General features: G+C 47.2%; 1 protein-coding gene across 3 annotated transcripts in view; it reads right to left on the bottom strand.

The window, feature by feature from the left end:
- Positions 1 to 15,362, bottom strand: part of ZBTB7C (zinc finger and BTB domain containing 7C) — a 373,471-nt gene extending 358,109 nt beyond the window's left edge. The window contains exons 1-2 of one of the 3 annotated variants that reach the window (XM_030926164.1): positions 12,050 to 12,208; positions 11,160 to 11,459 (exon numbers count right to left, since the gene is read on the bottom strand). The gene's annotated coding sequence lies outside the window, so the exon portion shown is untranslated. Of the gene's footprint in view, positions 1 to 11,159; positions 11,460 to 12,049; positions 12,247 to 13,463 lie in introns of those variants that run through there. The other 2 variants (XM_030926162.1, XM_030926163.1) reach the window with 2 other exon arrangements.
- Between the last annotated feature and the right edge of the window lie 6,299 nt (positions 15,363 to 21,661).

Below are 21,661 nucleotides of genomic sequence, written 5' to 3'. Positions count from 1 at the left end.
TTACAATAGTGCTTTACGTGGCTCCAAAAGCAATTTCCTAAAATGCCCTAAGAAGAGGTATTGGTAAATGAATAAAAATAATTCCAGTTTGGTGCTGGACTAAAATAAATGGTTTTAGTACTTGGTATCAAGTGGATAATCTCTTCCTAAATTCTCATTGTTCAAGGCTAAAATGGAAATTATGCCATTTCCCGAAGCATACTGAGCTAAACTAGGCAGAAAGCCAGATGTGAACTGCACAGAGCGGGGAACCAGCTTGGGAGTTAAGATTTGCTGCAATTACTTCCCCATGCCTGACCCCCTTAACCAAATGTATTTCCTCCTGCTTCCTACACACAACTACACACAACTACAGACTTCTTCACTGAGCTTGGCCCCATGTTGGTCCCACTACCATTCCTTTGTACAGGTGGTTCCCCACCTAAATACCCTCTAGGGACTTCAGGGTCAATTTAGGTGCAGTGGAGAGAATCTGGGCTCTGGAATCAGAGCTCTTCCACTTTCAGATAGCCGTATCACCTCAAGCAAGTTAACCAGAACATTCCAAGCCTCAGTTCATCATCTGCTCATTTGGAATAATAACATTACATTGAAAGTTGCTGTGAGAATGAGCGGCTACGTCACACATAAGAAGTGCCTGTTGTGGCTGCTCAGCAATGTCAGTTCTCATCCTCCTACCAGCTCCCTTCGCCAAGTTCATCGCAAGTCTCACAACTTGCCAACTCTAAGCACACAGACTCTAGGTCCCTTTTCTTTAAAATCTTACAAGCTACACTATGTCATTTAGCTCTTCGGCATAAGCTTAAATATCTTGCATATATTTTCATAAACAAATGTTTGCATCCTTGAAGGCAAGACCATGTCTTGGGCTTCTCCTGATCCCCTGCAGAACCTCACCCAGGACTAAAGACTCCATCAGAATCCTAATGCTCCTTGTATTCCCTATGGGATCACAGCTTCACTACCTGCACATACACAAAAGCAGCAAAGCTTCTGCATGACCAGGTGTTTCCAGGGCCAATCCACAACTATTGAGTGACTTTAGCTTGTTGCCTTCAAGCCTGCTGATGGTGGTCTACACTCTCACCCCGCGATCTGTTTCCAAAAGCATCCCGAGTCCCCAAAAGGGCAGGCTGCCGGGATTAGGGACAGCATTCATTGGAAGCACAGTTCCCTCAACTCAGAAGTGGAACATCGAGCTGTGTACACACAGGGGCAAGTCCTGGGATCTGCAGGTCAGGTAGGCAAAGCATGCTTTTTTCCACATAGCAAGGATGATTTCTCCCCAGTGTCCACAGCCCCCTCTGTCCACAGGGCTGCTTGGCCATTGCTGCCTGTTTGCTGTGAAGTGATTGGCCTGAGAGAAAGAGCTTTGCTCACCAGACTCTGAAGCCAGAGGGATTTCAAAGGCCCTCAAGGTCAGAAGACGCTGCCCTTTGGAGAACCCTGCAGACGGGCAGTGACCTTGAGGTAGCTGAGGGAGACCAAGGACATGGTGCCACAAGCTGGGGTCAGGAAAGCCTAAGGTCTCAAAGAAAAGATTAGCCCAGGGCCCCCCTCCCTGATACCCTGCACCTCACCCCAAGTCAAGGGGCCCAACACGACCTCTGTGGCTTCTATTTACCTTCATCAAGGCTATGCCCGATGCTGCCTTAACCTCCTTTTTCCAGCATGAAGCTGCCTCTGTTCTCTTCTCCCATCAAAGTCACTGGCTTATCTGAGACCCCACTGCTTCCCCACTCCCACGATGTTAGTACCATCCCTCACACCCTTCTCTTTGTTCCCTCACCCCCACCGTTGCCTGGCCCAGCATCCAGCACATAGTGGGAGCTCAGGAAACACTGGTTTCATAAATCAGTGTTGAGTGCATGATTCGTTTTCTAAGAAGTTCAACCAAAAATTATTTATTCTACCTTAATCCTTAAACAATTAAGCAATTTTATCCTTTGAAGTGTCTTGTGAACAACAAGTCGGCAAAATTATTCTTAGAGTGCTATAAATTTTCCTGTATTCAGAAAAATCAAGGATCGCTTTCATACAAAAATCACTGGGTATTGTATCAGCAAAAGACTGGAAACAACTGAAATATCAATGTAGGCGGGCTGGTGAAATAAGTCAAGGTATAATTGCCGGACAGTCAGATATCTCCAAGACATTAAGTGCAAAGTGAGATTCAATGCGTGAGATAAGCTCCCATTTCAGTAAAGAAATTAAAAAAAAAAAAAGGAAAATGCAGAAAGCATCTTGTACTTAAAGTTATCTAAACAAAATTAAAAAAAAAGAAATTTTTAAAAAATACCATGCCCATGGATGCACACATACATACATATGTTTTGTATTGCATACAATGTATTTAAACTAAAGAAACCATTAATAGTGGTTGCCTCAGGGTAAGGAAACTAACAGCAGTGAGAAAAAGATGTTTCACTTTAAAACCCCTTTTGTACCTTTTGAATTTTAAACCATGGAGGGGTTGACCTATTCGGAAAAATTAAATTAAAAATTCAAAGCAAACAATGTGTGGAAAAGTAATAAAAAATCTGCTTTAGGAAAACATAAAAGAGAAATCCTCATTTAAAAACAGTTCAAGGCAGCCTCTTGCGTCATCTGTTAACTGCAGGAGAAAAACTGAGGAGGCACCGTGGCTGCAGGAGGACTGGCCAGTGGGGTGGCGGGGAGGCGGGTGCAGCAGGTTCTGGCCCTGGGCTCCTCAGCTGCCTTCTGGAAGGACCTGAGAGCAGGGCAGCCTCCCTGGGCCTCATCTGAAGCAGCTCTTAGAGCAGGCAAGCCTGTTTCCTGTCTGGGAGTTGAGGTCGTCAGGTAGACACAAGCCAGTTACTTAGTGACAATCTCATTTTAAAAAGAGGAGACACTCCATAAAAGGAGAGAAAGCTTTCTTCCCTCCAGAAGTTGCTGGTGCGGAGATTAAAACCCCAAATCCCCATTCACTGGAGTGCAATGACACCAGTGCTGCTGACTTCAGGAGCTTAAAATACATGTGGGGACACACCCTTTCCCCCAAACACACCTGCTGCTTTTTCCTCCCTCTTCCCACATCCTCTCTTGACAGGCCAAGTGCCCATTTATGACAGAGCTGAAAAATGTCCTTTTTTGTTCTAATATTTCCTGTGGGGCCCCTCCCCTCTTTTATGGCTGCCATTCAAAGCCATCTGGGATGACCCACCAACCAGAGGAAGCTTCAGAATTGAAACAATCAAAACATGTCACCTTTCAATAGTAACAATTAATGTCCCTGCCCCATCTCCAAAATGCACTGTTTCAAAAAGGCAACTCATGGTGATGGCTGAACACTGTGGATTCTCAGAGAGACCTATCGTATAAATGGTCCAGACAGAACTTTGTAAGGACATCCTTTCAAACACAGGGCCAGCGGTCCTCTCTGTTTCCCACGCGCTCTCTCCAAGTTCTACCGCCACCCTCCTCAAACTTGGGAAGGGACTAAAAATTGCTTTCCGTGTCTTTCTTTCAGGAATTAAAGAACACCAGAACTGAAATGGCTCTTCAAGATAGCCTCATGCTACACATGGGGAAACTGAGGCCCATAAAAGAGTGTGTCCCCATCTAGAGGCCCTGCTGCTCCCCCTTCCAATGCAGAGTACCCCTGTAGCCACAGCCTCCCCTAGGGTGGCCCCTGCAACCTGTGTCCTGGGCTCACTGCATTGTCTGGTAGGCAGCCACTAGCCCTGTGGGGCTACTAAGCACTTGAAGTATGACTAGTGTTAGATACTAAAATGATAATATCTTGGATATATTGGGTTAAATAAAATGCACGATTAAAGTTAATTTTACCTACTTCTTTTTACTTTTTAAAAAGGTGGCTACTAGGAAACTTAAAGTTACATAGATAATTCTTGCTATATTTCTATTAGGCTGCGCTGCTCCAGGTCATATGCTACTTACTCAGCCAGCTCCCAGTCAGCAGAACTGACCTGGCCTGCGCTCCATCTTTGTGTGGCCAGACATTATCCACTACAAAGACTAATCCATGCCCAGGTGCTAATTGAGTAAGGAGTGTGCCCCTAGCAGTGACATCTGGATTCAGCTCCTGAAGCCACAGCATGATTTTAATAAGCGCATCTCTCCTTCCATTCGAGGTAGGGAAGGAGGGAGGGATCCTAGCACCCCTCAAGTAGTGCTAATTCTACCTGCATGTGAGCTCATGACACCCAAGAGTCCGAATTTCTGTAGGCTGGGATTTTATTCCCTGAGATAGGGCAGTCGCTTGGGGAGAGAAGCAAGACAACAAAGCCTTAACTGTTTTTCATTTTTTGGCATCGATCCTGTCTTTTCTCATCTCTCCCTTCATGTTAGGAATAGAAATTTACAAAACATAAGTAATAGTGGCTCCCCTCACTCTTCATTGAGAGCTATTTTAAGTGCTCTGTATGTATTATCTTATCCCATTTCCCCAGCCACCCTATCAAATTGGTATTATCACCAATGCATAGGTGAGGACACCGATGCTCAGAGAGCTTATGTGATGTGCCCAAAGTGATGCAGGAAAGCCACCAAGCTATGGGACTTAGGTCTCATCAATCCCAAAACCTATGCTCCTCATCATTCCTCAACTTCTAGAGCCTCAATTTCCCCATCTGCAGTATGGAGATGGTACCTGCCTGGAGGCAGGTCAGGGCCTCAGAACCCCCAAGGACCCATCCTTCCCTGGGACTAGGTTCTGGGCACTGAGGAGGTTCCAGTTTGAAGAGTCCCCATCTCTTGCCATTCCCTGGCTTAGGCTGCACCCCCTGGTCCCAGTCTTGACTCTGTGAGGCTCCACCCATGCCACCTTCCCACTTGGGTCCCTCCTGTTTGTCTCCAAGGAGTTAAGTGCTCCTACCCCCCTAAATCAAGATTTCATCTAAGCCTCACCTCCTCCAAAAGCCCATCAAAATTCTTAAGTCAGAGAACCCTTTCACAGTTGACCATCCCATCGTGCCAATTCATGCTCTTGTTCCCAGGATGCAATGATGCTTCCATCCTTCAAGCCCCCAAGGCCCCAGAACACACACTTCAAAAAAAGCCTTGACCTCTGTGAACTTAACAAGGGTCTCATCTCCCACAGGAAGAATTCTATATTTCATTCATTGAGCAAAATAGTTCCTGAGTCCTACTGTGTGCCGGACACTCTTGTAGGCCCTGGGAACAGAACAATGCAGGAAACAAAGTCCTAGGGCTCCTGCAGGAGTGAAGACATCCCCCAAACAGTGATGCCCTAATCACATGAACCCAATGATGCGGGTTCATATTTTTTGAGTTCCTCCTGCTTAGTTTTAGGTCAAAAAAAAAAAAGATTAGTTAATGGGGATTGATTCTTTTCTTGTCATGGTTAAATAAGGTATGGTACATTACTTTAAGGAATACTACACATCCATTACAAGTGCGTTTCTAAGGAACACAATGACTTAGTAATGTGATCAAATGCTCAGTAAGGGGGTAACTTGCAACATCATACACCCACACTCCTTAACACACTGATGGAGACAGGTGAGCATGAGAGGCATGTTTCTAAGCACATCCACAATGTATTGGAAGCGGAGAAGGACAACTGTTTTCCTTATGCAAAGTACAGAAGCAAAGCCTGCTAAAATCTTTAGTGAAGAGACTTGACATTTTCTTCTAAGTATCAGTGTGAGTATCAACGTGAGTATCAGGCTCTCAAGAGAAAGGAAGTTTTCTGTTTGGTAAAAGATGGCATGGATTTTAACAGTTTTGGAAAACAATGTTTTTCCCAATTATGTTTTATGTGTGTGCTTATGTGTATATGTGTGTGTGTTGGTGGTTCCAGAAAAAAAAAGACTGGAAGGAAATACACCAAAATGTGGGTGTTGTAGAAGGTTTTTGTTTTGATTTTATTCTTTTCCATATTTTCCAAATTTTCTATTATAAGTCTTACTGCTTTCATAATCAGAAAATAAGCAGTAAACTGAATGCTAATAGTTTTTTAATTTCCTCATGAATCTGTTTTTACAGGCACAAGTTCAGTGGGGTTTGGAAATCAGTAGGGTGTGAACCACCAATGAATTCCCTGCTCCTGCAGGGCTGAGTGTGCCCCTGGCCCCGAAGAGAAACCCTCCCTGCATCCACGCTGGCAGACAGCTGTCCACAGCTGTTCTGAGGAGGCTGCCAATGATGAAGCGGGTGGAAAAACACAACATTCCTGACTCTCCAAGGATGGCATTATGCTTGGAGCTCTTGCCCACCAAAGAAGTAAATAAACAGAGAGGTGGTAGCCAGTCAAGCTAGAGGAACTCCAGTCCCGGAGGTGAGTCAGCTGCCAGAGCTTCCAGACTCCCAACAGAAAATCTGAAAGAAGACTCCATCTAACTAAGCCAACCACCCTTGTCAAATCAGGGCTAACATCTCTTGACAATGGCCCTCCTGGGCTATACTTCTTGAATGTTACCTTCCCTCCCTGCCTACATGAGAGTATATATGAACAAGCTTCATTTCTGCCTCTAGGCTGAAGAGATCCAGAAGGCAGGGCCTTGGGCTGACTCAACATCATATACCCCAACAGCACTAACTGGCATATTCATTTACCAACTATGTACTTAGACACTGCTGTGTGCTAGGCACTGTTCTGCTGTCTGAGAACATAGCTGGTAAATGAATATGCCTAGTTATAGCCCAGGAGGAGACAACAGATTGCAAAACAGACAAGGTCCCTGTCCTCAGGGAACTTACACTCTGATGGGGGAAGACAGACAAGAAACAAAAGGAGAATCAAGATTATATCCAATAAAAGACTGCACATTGGGTACAGTGTACACTGCTCAGGTGATGGGTGTACCAAAATCTCAGTAGGCACCACTAAAGAACTTATTCATGAACCAAATACCACCTGTTCCCCCAAAAGCTATGAAATAAAAAAAATTAAAATAAAAAGGGCCCTTGAAGCATCCAAAAGAGAGATAATAAACAGGCCTATTTGGTATGTTAAATTATATGGGAAGCATTGTCAAATAAAAAATAATGTTAAGCCTTTAAAAAAGAAAAAAAGAAAGAAAAAGATTGGCGAGGCGCAGTGGCTGCTGCTTGTAATCCCAGCACTTTGGGAGGCCAAGGTGGGCAGATCACCTGAGGTCAGGAGTTTGAGACCAGACTGACCAACACGGTAAAACCCTATCTCTACTAAAAGTACAAAAATTAACCAGCCGTGGCGGGGGCCACCTGTAATCCCAGCTACTCAGGAAGCTGAGGCAGAACTGCTTGAACCCAGGAGGCAGTGGTTGCAGTGAGCCAAGATCGTGCTGCTGCACATCAGCCTGGGTGACAAGAGCGAGAGACTCTGTCTCAAAAAAAGAAAAGAAAAGAAAAGAAAAGAATATAGTCCAGGTGATGCGTCAGTGAGAAGCCAGTTATGGGAAGATCTGAAGGAAGAACATTCCAGACAAAGAGAACAGGCAAGCCAGAAACACATGAGCTCAATGTGTTCAAGAAACAAAAAGGAGGCGGAAGGGTGGGCACAGGGAGTGAAGGGGAAGTCAGAGACACAGGCAGGGACCAGATCCCGCATGCCCACAGTTGGTTACACAAGGGAGTGGCCTGCTCTGCCTTACTGAAGGAAACTCACTTTGCCTGCTCTGTGACACTGGATTGTGCCATGACAGCCTACAGAGAAGGACTTCATCACTACCTGTTGAATTGATGAATGGATGCTCTCAATATCCATTGGGGTTAGAGGTATGGAGGGGCCAGTCAGCTTGGCCCCAGGGTTCTCACAATGCCTATGGGAACCCCATTTACTCTTATCTACTTCTATGACTTTGCCTTCCCAACACCCCCCTTCACAGTGCCACGGAGTAAAGCAAATAAGATGCAAATTCAACTGCTGTCCACCCATCCACCCATGCCCAGCCCGCAGCATTCATTCAGGAAACGTTTTCCATGTCCAGCCCTTGCTGATGCTGAGGACATGAAGACAAGCAACGTGCCAGCCCTGCCCTCAAAAGCTCCAGCATGTGAGGTCTGTGAAAAGCTGGCCAGGTGCCACGCAAAGCCACAGCTGTCCAGCCCCGATCTCGCTATCCACAGCCTCCTACTGAAGTCTCCCCCTGGTAAAACCTGCTGTGAGCCCCTGAGACAGTTCTGATGGGCGGATCAATTCACACCAAAGGGTTAAACAGAAAGATAAGCTCAGTGCCTTGCCAGCTTCCTCCACCCCACCCAACCCCCATTCCTCCCTCCACCAACCCAGGGAAAAAATCTGTTCGGCCTCAGGAATGAAGTTGTAACTGATGGCATGGCAGGTACTATTTATTCCAGACAAAGGAGGGAGGACTTTGGTGTTGGTTTGAGGAGTGGGTGGGTGAGGGGCCATTGGGGACCTATTTGGGGCAGAGTCAGGGGAGGAAGCAAAGAGTTTTGAATGCATGCCTGAAACCTCCTTGACCAGCCCCACACAGAAATGACTCAGCTTGGAGTCAGAAGGAACCACATCTAATTTGCCACTTTCAAAATCTCCTGCATAAGAATCATTGTTGTCATTATTTAGAAAAGCCAATTATCCTCACATTAATGAGTTGTTGACAGCTGTCCTGTGAGATTTCTGGGGCGTACCTTCACTTTGTGCAAATGGGAGTAGCATCTGACAAAAAGTACACACAGTGGCTCTAGAAAATTCTTGTAACCCATCGTTTCTTAGCCTTTTGGATAAGATCAAATGTGGAAAATCCCTGTGTCCTAAATTCCCCCAGGGCAGCTGGCACTCCAAGAAGCCCTGCAGGATGCTGCACACAGGCCGGGGTTCACTCCAGTACCCTCCGTGTGGTTAGTTGACAGGTTTTCTTCCAGTGGGACACAGCCATCCCGGGGAGAAGTCAGTGCTGTGGATGGTTCCAGACCCTTGAATCTCTTCTTCCCAGGAGGGGAGGAGGGGTTATAAATAGCCTGGACTCCTTCAGCCCTACACAGGCACAGATCCCACACCCCCGCCCCAGCCTCAGCCAGCTGGTCCTTCCGCGCCCAAGTTCCCACAGCCTGCTATGAGAGGGAGGACAACTGCCCACCCTTGGCGGGGGCAGGGAACAAAAATGCCCTGGTGACAGCCCCCAGTGAACTGTAACTACAACCCCACCACTCCTTCATACCCCCTTCACACCGACACTGCTGGAGAGGGGTGAGGGGCCGGTAACATTACTAGGGGGTCTCTTATACCTGGTCAGCCCAGGAACCCCAAGCTGCGTGCTGAGAATGTTAATTCAGTGGGAAAAGTTATAGGAATAATACTCTCCCTGTCTCTCTGCCTCAGTCTCTCCCTCTGTAATTTGAACAAATAGCTGAACTATCTCGTGGGAATGCTGATGAGATTAGCATGCAATAAAAGTGAAAGGCATCGTAACACCGTATTATCATCAGCATATCAGATCTTGATTTCTTCTGTAGGACTGCTAAACACAGTAGATATGGAGTAGGGGGCACTGATTCTTATCTGTTCATGAGAGCAGAAGAATTATACCCGGCAACTCTGCACTAGTCTTGAATTCTTGATACTCTGTGTCCTTAAAAGCAATCAAACTTACAAAATATTCTCTCTTGCAAGTCACTTCTGACTAATACAGATTGACACATATTGCATCCAACTTATTTTAATAAAATTCTACTGGACTGTATATGACATTATAGACTGAAATCTAGCATCGCCCTAGAGTATTATGGCTTGGGAGGAAAACGTTCACATAACAATCACTCTGTTTATCACTCAATTCCTTCCTCCTCATACACACTGGTACAAAATAAGTGGCTAAAATCAAAGTGGCCAACTCGTAGCTCTTTTTAATTTAGACACTTTGTTTGCTCAATAAAATACAGAGTAAAAAACATTTACTGAAAACCCACTCATTGATGTTTAATGGCTGTGTCAAATACAACAACATTTATTCCAACACCCCCAGATAATTGCTCATCTTTCTCATTTGGTATCCACAACAGCGCAGCATTTGTGTCCAAGTGTAATTGATCCAAAATTGGGCTCCCTTTCAAAAATATCTGTAAAATCTAATTACTAGGAAAACAGCGTTCTGGCATCCTATGGAAAGTGGGTGCTTCAGTGAAAAAAAGCTGCAAATTCTTCTTGGCTAATCAAGCTGCATTATGTTACAAAAGGAGCTTGAGGAATTTGGGATAATGAGGGAGCAGGAAAAGTTGGGATAGTGTCAGACTGGACTTTGCAGTGACAGTCCTGCTTTTTTTAAGCCAAGGATGGGGGACAGGAAATATACCACATTTGCTGTCAAGCATGGATTTAGAAAGTACCAGATAAAGAGGCCATGATGGGCTTGGGGTGTGAGGGTGGCATTTCTGATCTCAAGCCCTACCAGGCCTTGCCCAGGGAAGTCTCTCCACCCTTGCCTGGAAGGCTGATGTCATTTCTAGTCTCGCTGGGCCTCTAGCCACTGTAGCAGGTCACTTTCCTTTCTTGGGCCTGAGTTTGCTCATCTGTAAAATGAGTGCTCCTGATATCTCTAGGGTCTCTTTCAACTTCAAAATCCTGTGATCTTCTATAAAGCAAAGAGCATGCTTTTTGTTCATGTACTTGTGGAGGCAGGGGGCAGGGAGCGGGAGACCCCGGACCAAGGAGAATGAAGGACTGAGAGTTTCCACCTCTCACGCAGTTTTGTACCTAGTCAACACCCGGGTATCGGCTCCGCTCTGGGAATAATGATTTCTTTCAGCCCAGGACGACCTACCGAGGTGTTTCTACCTCGCTGCCCTGGATTTCTCAACCCCGCCAACAAGGAACAGGGCCAAGCCACCGGACTTCTCGGAGCCTCCCTCTCAGTACTGGGCACAGTATATCTTCCTCCTTTAAGGGGTCTTCCCTTACCACTCCCACTCCTCTTTCTGTCCTAGAAGCACCAGAAACTCCGGCTCTAGCCTTGCGCATGGTCCGGCGAGGCTTCCAATACAGGCAGCGCACCCCACCCACCCCCAGCTCCCCTCGGCCTTGCGCCCGCGCTGCGGAAGGTTGGGTACCAGACTCCACAGTTTCGCAGATTGCAAAGATAACGGGAGCTGCCGCTTCGCTTTTCTTTGGCTCCTCCTGGCCTTCATCCTAGTAAAACCAGACAAGCAACTGGAAAAACAAAGCAGCACAGTGACCAGAGACAATTCGCTTTCAACGGAGGAGACATGCACACCTTGAGCGAAGATGTACGCAGTTCCTGTGCGTGTCGCTGGAAACAGACCTCGCACTACCCCGCGCGGTGACAGATACCGGGTCGGGCTCGGCTTTACTTGTCTGAGGCTTGGAGGAACTGTGTGCGTGCGCCAATTTCCCCCAGCTTCCCGATTTGACAGCAGCAAGGATCTTTGAGTCCCACATGAGCGAGACTTCAGGCAAGGACCGTACTCGGTGCTCAGATCTCATCGCGAGGTGCGGGATCGCAGCCTTTGCAGCTCATTTTCCAATTTTCAAGAAAAGACAGCGCAAAGTGCGGCTGCCAAAGTCCCAGGAAAACGTCACTCACCAAAACGCTCCCGCGCCTTCCAGGCAGAAGTGCGGTAAAACTTTTGGCAGAAACCACCTGTGGCTGCCGACGGGCCCGCCCCGCTCCGGCCCGGAGGCGTCGCCGAGCCCTGGGCCGCACGCGCCCGCATAAGTTCCTTTCCAGCCCCGCGCGCCACTTCGCTCCGGGCCGCGGTGCCAGCCAGGAGGCGCGGCGCCCGCTCGCTGGCTCGCTCTCGGCTGGCTCTCCCCTCCCTCCTTCCCTCCCTCCCTTCTCCCGCCTCCTTCGTTGCATGGCTGCCGCACGGAGCCCCTGAATAGCCACCGCAGCCCCCCGCCTCCTGCCCACCGCGAGGAGGGCGCCCCTGCCCCTGCCTGCGCCCCGGGGCGCGCTGACCGCCGGCCTCCTAGCAACGACCCCCGCGATAGCTTTCCGGCGTGGCCCAGGCAGAGCCACCTTCCCCGCGCCCCACGACCTCCCGACCCGCCTCGGCTGCCGGGGTGCTGGGGAGACCGCGAACCCGGCAGCCGGCGCCCGAACCCGGCAGCCGGCGCCCGAACCCGGCGCGCGAAGCCGCTCACCTCCGCGCGCCGCCGGCCCCGCGCGCCTCCCGCACTTGGCGCCGGGCCGCGGTCCTGGCGTCCTTCTTCGCCGCCGGGGTCCGCCGGTCCCCGGGCGCCCGAGCGTCGCCAGCCGCGCCGCTGTCACAGTCTCGTGGCGGGGCTGCGCCGGCGGGTATGGAGCGGAGCGGCAGCAGCGGGCGCGCGGGCAGCTCCTCCCTCTCCGCGCCGCGCCTCCGCCCTCCCCGCGCCCCGCCTCCCGCGCCGCGGCTGTCAGCCCCGCGCCCCGCGCCCCGCGCCAGCGCCGCCGGCTCGGGGGGCGCACAGGGCTAAAGGGCCCGGATGTCTGCGGTCTCCTGTAGCTCGCGTCCGCCCCCTCCCCGCCCCGCCGCACATGCACTTGCTGCGCCACAGCCCCCGCCCGGCTCCGCTAATTTCTATTTTGACAGTAACTGTGGCGAGTGGGCGGCGCGGCGGGGGGCGCCAGGGACCGGCGGAGGAGGCGGGAGGGAGTCAAGCCCCGGCGCGGAGGCGGAGTGAGGGGGCCGGACACCGCCACCAGCCGCTCGGGGCTCCGCGTCTTTTCTCTTTCTTTCCTTTTTTCTGTCTCCCTCCTCCAGGATTTAAAGGGACAGCCCCGGCCGAGGCGAGGGGGCCAGGCGGCCGCCGTTTCTCCGGTCTCCAGACGCCCTCTGCGGCCTGGCCGGACCCGTCCGCACCCCCAGCGCAGGGTCGGGACCGCGGGGTATTTTTAGGTCCACACCCCACCTGGGGCAGCGGTGCGGCAGAGATGGGCTCTGCCGCCCCAGCGCACGGCTATTTTTACAGAGTCCGATGGGGGAGGAAATAAAACAACTCGGCAACTGCTTTTCTACCCGAAAGTCGGGAGCAGGGAGTGGGGGCGAGAAGTTAGTTTCCCAAATGCTCTCGGCACTACAGCGAGCGCAGCAAGACGCCTCGCCGGCACCAGAAAACTTAAGCTTGCCGCGCTCCGGGGCGCCGAATCCCAGCGGGCAATCCCACCTGGCGGCGCTGCGGCCCGAAGTCCCCACCCCTCTGGGCCTTTGCCTTAGCACTCCGCACTCGGCTCGCCGGGGAGCAACCGCTGACTGCCAGTCACTCCCCGGCTGGGCCCGGAAGGCGGCCTTCCGAAGCGTCCAATCACCGCGCAGCAGTGCCAAGGGGCGGGCCCGGGGAGGGCTTGTCCCCGCCCCGTCCTGCCGGGCCCCGCCCCCTCGAAGTCCGTCCTGGCCGGAGAATGTCGCTGGTACCCCGAGCGCTCAGCGGTGCTGGAAGCCACGAAGGGCCTGTGAGACGGGAGAAGGAGGGGTCTCCGCCCTGGAGAGGGCATGAGCGTTCTCGGGGAGGCGACACTTGGGCAGATGTTCCCTCCAGCTACGGACCGGGGCAAACTCGAGCTGGCTTTGCCTCCTACCTTTTTGCAGTCCACCCCTCTGCGCTCCAGACAGACATAGGAACCCTCGCCCTCCCTGGTACTACATCGGAGGCTGCACCCTCGCACGTCAGCGGGTCGTCTCCCGGGCTCCTCCCTCAGAAGCGGGGAAGTTTGCCGTCCTTAAACTCCTACCCAGCTGCGCTTATCTGAGCCGCACCTGGCGCCCAGGAGCGGCGAGATGGAGAATCCCGGCCGCCTAGTCCCCATTCTGGCTACAAATTAATAAAAGGGCAGTGGGGCTGCTGCTGTGGGGTAATGTCCTTTAATGCTGAAGACACTGGATGACATTTTTTACAGAATTCACAAAAATAAATTTGTGAACCCTTGGTGCCTCTTCCTAATATCATTCATTGGGAATTTTTTAAACCATTTCATTCATTCGTTTAATAAACGCACATTGCAAGATAGTACGTTGGGAGTATTGAAAACAAGGGAAAACGGGCTCTGGAATAGGATGCAACAGTGGAAAACTAGATATGAATAGAGGGATCTGAAACATAGGGTTTGGGTACAATTACGTCACGTTTAATTTGCCAAAGAGATCTGATTTTTCCTACTAAGTAAATGTCACTAAATGAACAGTTTGGACAGCCATCTTATCCAAACTATTCAAATGCATATGTAAGTCTAGGATAGTCTATCGTGGAAACTAAGGTATGTTCAGGCTCGGGATATCAGATTTCCAAGTTGCTAAAGCTTCCAGAGTGGCAAAATAATGTATCTCGCTTTCAGCAGCTCTGGCAGCCACTGCCCTCCCAAATTAGGTTTGTCTGTTTTTCTGTTAAATTAAGTTGCCTGTCTTGCTTCCTTTCATTAAAGGATCTTCAGTTACTTGGAATGCTGCTGGTCCAGCTGATATGGTCCAGCTTCTAAGTCATAAGTGTGGCTGCGCCTCATGCCAAGAATGCGGATGCATTTAGAGAGCACCTAGAGGATCCCAGCCCTGCAAATGCCCAGACACCTACAGGAGACAGAAATGTAGTTCTGGGGGTGAGGGCAGCTACAGCCATAAAAAGGGCATTTAGCTTGAGAAAAGAGAGATGTGGGCAGTAAATTAGACTCTGAGAGTAAAGAGTCTAGTAAACAGTAAATAGACTCTAATATAAATGTGACTCTAAATCAGGAAGTTTCTCCTCTCTTCTCTGGCTCAAAGTAGATGTTCCATAGCTTTAGCTCATGGAATAGATTAAACATGGAGATCCAGTGAGTGATGTAAGATTTATTTGGAATGTGCTAGTTTGGATGTAAGTGCAATGGTAAACTGCTTTGCAATAATTAATAGAATTTACTGCCAAACTTTACCAGTTATCAGCCACGTATCCTAGAAAAAAAAAAAGCATGTCATTCAACTCTCTAGAGTCTCCATTTCCAAACCTGTAAAAAAGGAGATAATAGTAGGCCCCTTTCTACGCCACAGAGATGCTGGAATGGTCAGGTGAGAAAAGGTGAGGGCAAGTGTTGCCCCATGAGTATTCACTAAGGGGTTACTGTGTATCAAGCACTGTACAGTACATTGTAAACTGTCAATATTAGTTATGTTGATTAAACTCTAAAGAAATTATCTGAGAATTGGGATCAAACTTTTACCTATTTCCTGAGGATGTTGAAAGACTGATTCAAGAAAAAAAGGGGAATTAACATTTACAGAGCTCTTTCTAGATCACAACTTATGGTATGCATTGCTATATGTTTCTCATGACAACTATATGCAATGTATTTTGTTGTAACCATTGTATAGATGAAAAATCTGATATCAATAGTGGTGATAATGACCATGTTCCCACCGCTGGGTTTGGATCCAGGTTTGTGAGTTCAGAAGTTCACGAGCATCCTCCCCTGTGATGCTGCCTCTAGAGGAGAAAGAGGGAAGAGGCTTTGAGTAAATCCGAGCGAAAGAGAAATTCAAGGAAATCATAGTGTGTATTACCTTACCATAAGGCAGACAGGGTGAAGTGCCTTCCTGGAAAAGGTAGCATTGGATTCAGTCCCTAAGTTTGCATGATTTGTTTTTATTTTTCCTTAGTTTGTTTTTTAATTTTTATTTTGAAATAATTTCAGATTTACAGAAAAGTTACAAAGATGATATAAAGAATTGTCACATATCTTCACCCAGAATCTCCATATGCCAACATTTGCCCATGTTTGTTTTACCCTGCCGTTTCTTTGTATATACATATTCTTTTTTTCTAAACTGTTTGAGCATAGACTGAAGATATGATGTTCCTTTACTGATAAATTCTTCAGTGAATGTTTTTTAACAATGAGAACATTCTTACATAATAATCAAAATCCAGATCTTACCATCAATACAACACTATTATCTAGTCTGAACTATATTTAGATTTCACCAACTGTCTCACTAACAGCAAAAATGAAAAGTAAGTAAATTCTAGTCAGGATTCAATTCAGGATGGTATATTGCATTCATTTATCATATCTCTTGGGAGAGTATTTTTTATTTTACTAATTTTTGTTTCTCATTTTAGTGGTCATACATTTATAGCCCATATGGGATGACAAAGACTTTCTCCTTGACCACACTTGAGGCAGGCTCCTTTGAGCCTTTATTTCCACTGGGCTCTCACCCTTTGGCCCTCTCATCAGCCAGCCGAGTCCCGTTGTAGAAAGAATCCTTCAGTTTAGTGAGAACTCCCCTTACCCTTGATCTCCGATCACCCTAGCCTGCCTTTAGCAAGAATCCTGTTAGGTTAGTCTAGCAAGAATGCACCCACCCTTAATATCTCGTCTTAGTAATTTTCCACCTATCGACCCCCTTACTCTGTTCCTTGGCTATAAATCCCCACTTCCCCTTGTTGAGCCCAGTCTGCCCCACCGATTGCAACACTCCTATTGCAGTAGTCTTGAATAAAGTCTACCATTTCCCTACCATTTTAACAAGTGTCAGAGTAATTTTTTCTTTAAAAGGGCCAAAGAAAGTATAGGAAAATCAAAACTCACTTGTAATCACTCACCAGCTATAGCCAACATTAATCACTGTTTTGTTTTTAAATGTATATGTGTAATCCAACCATACAACCACCATTCCCTTCCAGGGGCGAGCTTCCCCTAGAAAATACCAAGGATATGGGAGTTCTACTTTCTGTTCCTCCTGAAGTTCCTCCTCAGTGTCCAGCGTGATCCTGTTGTCCCTAGTTCAGCCATAACCCACCTCACCATTTGGCTCCTCACCCCAGACTCTAGTTACCATCTCCCTTGAGAAAATGCTGCATTCCCAACAGCCCCCATGAAGAAGTTGGTGGGGACAGGCTATGCCTCTTCTATACACCTATTCTTTTGTTTGCCACACCAGGGCCTACAAAGGCTCTACTAGATAACAGATTTCACAAAGAGTTTGGAGTAACTCAAGGGAATTAGAATGTAACACTGGACAACTTGAAGCTGTGCATAAGATATGACTTCCCTCATATTTCAGAGAAGAGCAACCAGGGGTTCAACTCTCCATACAGGATTACTTGATGGTACACCCCTGCTTCTAACCTGGCTCCCCAGCTTTCAGGACACCTTCTTGCCTCAAAGGCAATTCATTTACCTTTTGACATGACTCTCCACAGGAGAACCAACCCCAAATCTCAGGAAAGGACTTCCCTGGGATCTCGCTCCTTCCTCCTTCAAACTTGCTTTTCCCAAGCCTCAGTCATCTAGCCACCTAAAGAAACACTCTGGGGAAGTTGGCTGGTCACCAACACCAATGTTAATGGTGACCACTGGCATCCCCAGTGTAGCTGAACAGCTAAACCAGCCAGGGAAGGTTGGGTCTACAGGTAAGTCCAGCTCCCTTCAAGACTTCCCTAGCAGTCTGAGTTATAGGTATGCCTATGTATTCTTCCAAATATTCAGCAAGTAATTGTTGAACCAAGTGTCTACACATGTACACTTCAACACACTCCTTCCAAAGACAATTCTCAGAGATGGAGAAAATTCAGTCTAAAACTATGAGGATCAGATAAACAATTTGCTAATTACCTCAACTTCTACAAAATGCAATTGTGTTAGTTCCTTGCCTTCATCTTCCTTCCCCTGAATTTATATTGTCTAATTGCCTCTCTCCCCTCCTCTTGTGAGAATAAGAAATGAGAATCACTGAGCTAGGGACCCAGTGAGGTTGCCCGTGGTCAGCCAAGCACCTAGTCAGAGCTGTGCAAGGGTGAGGATGTGATTAAACTTTCAGCAGAGAGGCCTGGCCGCACTCAGAGGTTGTGTGGAAGGAGAGGAGGGCTGCTTTTATTCAGGATGTACAGGGAACCAGGCAAATATTTGTTACAGAGTACCTGTCTATATAAAAATTTGATTTTAAAATGTGTCATGAAATTCATGACTCTTGTGAAGTATCATGATTTAACAGTGAAGATTAAGAATAATGAGTAGAATATATGTATTTACATATGTACTTATGTCAACACCACCAGTTTGTAGTAAATTTTTTTTTTTTTTTTAGACAGAGTCTTACTCTGTCTCCCAGGCTGGAGTGCAATGGTGCAATCTTGACTCACTGCAACCTCCACCTCCTGTGTTCAAGCAATTCTCCTGCCTCTGCCCCCCAAATAGCTGGGATTACAGGCATGTGCCACCATGCCTAGCTAATTCTTGTATTTTTAGTAGAGACAGGGTTTCATCATGTTGCCCAGGCTGGTCTCAAACTCCTGACCTCAGGTGATCCACCCACCTCAGCCTCCCGAAGTGCTGGGATTACAGACGTGAGCCATCATGCCCAACCAGTAAAGATTCTTTATAATGTCCAGGCACTTTCTCTTTCTGTTCCAGTTGAGAACCCATTTTTCCTTTTTTTTTTTTTTTTTTCATGTTTGGTATTGTCAAATGCACTATTCTTCAGTAACTTCCTATCTCCTACCTTGAGAAAAAGTAGTAACACTTTTATTATTCATAATGTCATGGCTCTTTAGAACCTGTTTGTATTGAAACAATATAGCTTTCCTTGCCTCTGCAGTTCCCAACTACCAATTATTCATGATGCTGCATCATACATCCAGCAGTCCACTAATACTGGCTTCTGATGACTCTCAAAGGTGACTGTGCTTTGCAGATGAGGACTTCAAATGCAAGTCTTAGCCAGAGTATTCAGGAAGAGGTTACCAATGGTTTAACGTCTGTTCATGTTAAATTTATCATTTGGAATTATGTAGAATAATATAAAACCACATATCTTCTACCTATGTCTTCTCTTGAGCTCTTTAGGCTATAATCACTGTATTTCCAGAATGTGGTCTCTTTTCATGTTGACCAAGACCCCTATGTACTGGGTTGAAGAGTGTTTTCCCAAAACTCATATCCACCTGCAACCTGTGAATATGAACTTATTTGGAAATATTTGGTCTTTATAGATGTATCAAGTTAAGATAAGGTTATGCAGGATGGGGGTGGTATGCCTACATCCAAACAGTGGTATTCTTATAAGGAGAAGAAAATGTGGAAACACAGAGACACACAGGGGACATGCCATGTGAAGACAGAGGCAGCTATTGGAGTGATACATCTATACACCAAGGATCACCAAGGATTGCTGGCAACCAACAGAAGCTGGAACAAAAGCATGAAACAGATTCTCACTCAGAGCCTCCAGAAGGAATTGGTCCTGCTGACACCTTGAATTTGAACTTTTGGCCTCCAAGATTGTGAGAGAACAAAGCTTTGCTCTGTTTAGACACCAAGTGGGTAGTGATTTGTTGTAGCAGCCCTAGGAAATGAATACACCCTGCTTTCTACAGACTCAGTGAGAAGGATGGGCCAGGAGACCATGGGTACAGTGAGAAGGAATGTCCATCCTTGGTCCAGCATGGTATAAGACTGACCTGGAAAAACATGCCAGCACCACATCAGCTGGAGGCAAAAGAGGACATTGAAGAGAAAGACTCATAAGTGTTGTGGAACAGTGGTCTCAAAAGTCATCAGAGGAAATAGCCACTGCCACCCCCAGAAGACAGCCTGACCAGTGACATAGAGTCTACTTAGGGTATGGGTGACAGCCAAATGTTGGCAGATGTCTTTGACAAACTTCTTGTCTTAATTCACATTTTAAAATCATTAATAAGCCTGATATTTTTAATAAGCTTTCTGGCCATTAATATTTCTTTTTTTTTTTTTTTTTTTTTGTAATTGCTAGGCTTGTGCCCATTTCCTAATGGGTTGTTCTTCTTTTTTCTTATTTGTAAGAGCTCTTCACATAGTGAGGATATTAACCCTATAACTGTTACATAAGTTACAACTATTTTTACCATTTTGCCATTACCTTTTATGTTTTGTTCTTATTGATGTCTCTAATATTCTAAATTACACAACTAATGTGTCATCTCTATAAATTTCTAATAATGCATAAGTATTTCAGGTTAGGAGAATTAACTTCTGGCCGGGTGTGGTGGCTCACACCTGTAATCCCAGCACTTTGGGAAGCCGAGGTAGGCAGATCACCTGAGGTCAGGAGTTTGAGACCAGCCTGGGCAACACGGTGAAACCTTGTCTCTACTAAAAACACAAAAATTAGCCAGGCATACTGGCATGTGCCTGTAATCTCATCTTTTCCTGAGGCTGCAGCAGGAGAATCGCTTGAACTTGAGAGGCAGAGGTTTCCGTAAGCCAAGATCGTCGCACTGCACTCCAGCCTGGGCGACAGAGTGAAGACGCCTGTTGCAAGAAAAAGAAGAAGAAGAAGAAGAGAAGGAGAAGGAGAAGGAGAAGGAGAAGGAGAAGGAGAAGAAGAGGAGGAGGAGGAGGAGGAGGAGGAGGAGGAGGAATTAAATTCCCTTTCACACCCATAAAACACAAGAATTTTCCTCTTCTTCCTAGAGATAACTGCTTTTCACAATTTATTAACTGCTTCCCAAACCCTATTCCATGCATTTCTATTAAGATTCCTTTCGATGCACAAGCATTTTAAACTTCTCTTGGTTAAGTTATTCGTCTCTTGAAGCTTGGTGGAGATGTCACCCACTCTATGACTGGTGTCATATTAGACCTCGCCCCTAGGTATGTTAATGCTCATCCACATTTTCTTCCAATGTATTTGTGATTTCATCTGTTTTTCCACATTTAAATCTGGAATTAATCTGTAAGTTATGTAGAGTATTGCTTGAGGTAAGGAACTTGCTCTGTTTTTCTTAATTGTGATGTAGATGTGATGAATATTGAACAAAAGCACATCTTGGAATAAAGAAATAGAACAAAGGTAAGGATTTGCAAAGTTAGTACAGGAAATGGTGACCTAGTGTGGTGATAGCATGTAGGGAAATAGGAAATACAACCGGAAATGTAGGTGAGTTCAGATCCAAGAGGAATTTGAAAATTTAGAGTGTCAATCTGTAGGCAAGGAGGAGACCTGAGGGGTTTGGGAAGTGAAAGCATCCAACCAGAGCCAACCATTCTGCTGATGACACTACTGGCAGTTTGACAGCAGATGGGAGCTGGGTGCACGAGGCAGAAAGATGTGAGAAGGCCACTGCAGTGGCTCAGGCGAAAGCACCTTGAGTCTGACTCAGGATGGTGGCAGTGGCGCCAGAGAGGAGGTGATGATTGCTAGAGACCTGGAGGAGGGGGTTAGCAGGCCTCAGAGAACGACTGAGTATGGAGTCGAAGGAAGGAACCTGGGGTGACTAACTCTCATGCCCGAGTTGTTGTTAGGAGGACAGAAATTTCTCATCGTGTGGCTGCAGATGTTATTCTGTTCCTCCAGCTCTTCTCCATCTGGTTCCTCATATGGAAAGTTGGTTCCTCATATGGAAGGTTCATTTTACAGATGGAGAAACTGAGGTTCTGGAACTCAGTGACTTGCCCAAGAGTGATAGGGGAGCTAGGTCCCCATTGCAGCACCTGGCGGAGTTGTAGAGAGCAGGGCTCTGGAGCTATGTTGCTCCTCTTGGAGTATGATGAGCTTGCCTCATCTGTGTGCAAGGAGTGGAGGGGCAGTGGGGCAGGGGATGAGGACATGTGCTCCTATGTGTGTCTGTGCCATAGGCATGTGTGAGTGAGTAGGGTGGCACATGCTCCCAATGAATTTCTCTCTCAAGAAGTGGTGATGGGCACCAGTGCTCCCTGGGTGGCTTCTTCTTCCCAAATAAACAATCATATGACACAATGTCTGAAAGCCCAGAATATTTCCTGTCTCTTTGGCCTGGTGCCCTGTGTGCTGCAAACCTGGAACCATTGCA

The sequence above is a fragment of the Rhinopithecus roxellana genome, chromosome 21 (genome assembly GCF_007565055.1).
Source record: "Rhinopithecus roxellana isolate Shanxi Qingling chromosome 21, ASM756505v1, whole genome shotgun sequence".
Taxonomy (NCBI): domain Eukaryota; kingdom Metazoa; phylum Chordata; class Mammalia; order Primates; family Cercopithecidae; genus Rhinopithecus; species Rhinopithecus roxellana.
The sequence above is the reverse complement of the archived record's forward strand: the minus strand, read 5'-3'. Positions and strand labels throughout refer to the sequence as shown.